Here is a 2,132-nt window from a genome sequence, read left to right on the forward strand (position 1 = left end):
CTTTGTAGCTTGCATACTTTATTATGATCAGATGGGAAAATGAAATGTTCAGGTTTTTTCATATACACATCCTCTTCCAACTCACCATTTAAGAAAGGTATTTTCACATCCATCTGCCATATTCATAATCATAGTAGACAGTTACAGCAAGTAGAATCCGAATTAATTTGAGCATTGGTACAATGAAAAATGTTTTGTCATAATCGATTATTTTTTTTTTATGATATCCTTTAGCAACAAGACAGGCTTTATAGGTCTCCACCTTTTTTTCTACTCCAATAATTTTCTTAAAAAGTTATTTACAACCAATAAGCTTTATATCCTTCGAAGTTTCAACCAAAGTTCAAACTTTATTGACCTTCATGGATTCCATTTTAGATTCCACGACCTTTATCCATTTCTAATAATTGAAGCTTTGCATAGCCTTTTCATAGGTCTTGGGGTCATAATCATCATGATTAATCTCATTTGATACATTATCTTGCACCATAAGATTCAACCTATCTGGTGCACAATGTTGTCTAGCAGACTTTCTAAGAGGTTCGTGTACAACTTGCTCACGCTATACTAGATTAGATTGCTATTCAATATGATTTTGAACATGTTCACTAACTGGTTCTTGAACAACATTTGTCTCTTGAACCTCAACTATTAAAGATGACAACTTCCTTGTCATCTTCAAAACATCTAATAAAGGTTTCTTAACTTGTTTCTCATGATCATCTTCTTGTATTGATTCATTAGTTTCTTGAACTTCATCAAGTTCAATTCTTTCATCATGATTTTCTTTTAAAAGAAATTCTCTTTCTAAAAAGGTTTCTCCTCTAGCCACAAACACTTTATGGTCAGATGGGTGATAGAAATAATATCTCATTGTTTCTTTGGGATACCCAATGAATCTGTACTTATCAAATCTTGAGTCAACCTTATCGGTTTGCAATCTCTTAATATAAGTTGGACAACCCCAAACTTTAACATACTTACGGCTTGATTTAAGTCATTTCCATATCTAATATGGTGATGTAGAGATTGACTTAGTGGGTACTCTATTTAGTATTTGCTACACTTTTCAAAGAATATCTCTATAAATTAATTAGAAGATTTGTAAACCCCCATCATTGATCTCACCATATTTAATAAGGTTCGATTTCTTCTTTAGAACACACCATTGTGCTGTGGTATTCTAGGAGGGGCCACTGTGAGAGAATCTCATTTTCTTTCAGATATCCAGTAAAATCATCACTAAGATATTCTTCTCCTTTATCAGATGTTAGTACTTTAATGTTTTTGCCAGTATGTTTCTCAAATTCACTATGGAATCTTTTGAATATTTTAAAAGACTTAAATTTATGTTTCATAAGACACACAAATCCATATCTTGACATATCATCAGTGAAGGTGATAAAGTAAAAATATCTTCTTTAGGCTTGAATTTTCATGAGGCCACAAACATCAATATAATTAGTCCCAATAATTCACAAGCTCTTTCTCCACGTTCAATAAATAGAGATTTGGTCATTTTTCCTTTGAGACAAGATTCACATGTTGGATATGATTCATAATCATATTTGTCAAGGTAATATTCTTTGTACAACTTACTTATTTTTTTCTCTCCAATATGACCAAGCCTGCAATGCCAAAGATATGTATGATTTACTTGATCATCTCTTTTTCTCTTAAAACTAGAAACATGCAAACCTAAATTTTCATTCATATCATGTAAGACATAAATACCATGTTGGAGACAACCAATTGCATATAAATCATCACCATGATAAATAGAGCAAATTTCATTATTCAAAATAATACGAAAACCATGTTAGTCTAAAAAAGATATTGAAGTTATGTTAGAAACAAATTTAGGAACGTAATAACAATTCTCCAGCAAAAGTATTTTGCTCGTCAGTATTGTAAGAGAAATTGATCCTACAAGTAGGGCTGCAACTTTTTGCATCATTCCCAACTTGAAGATTAATGTCTCCTTTCTTCAATCGTCTATTAATTTGTAGTCCCTGCAACATATTGTAAATTTTAAAATGACTACTGGTATTTAATACCCATATAAACAGATTAATGGAAGTTAAGAAATCATGAAAATATTTTTCATTGAGGTCTCACCTTGTTTCTTATCT

Source organism: Carica papaya, unplaced genomic scaffold (assembly GCF_054855325.1).
Source record: "Carica papaya isolate Zhongbai unplaced genomic scaffold, ASM5485532v1 h2tg000049l, whole genome shotgun sequence".
Lineage (NCBI taxonomy): Eukaryota > Viridiplantae > Streptophyta > Magnoliopsida > Brassicales > Caricaceae > Carica > Carica papaya.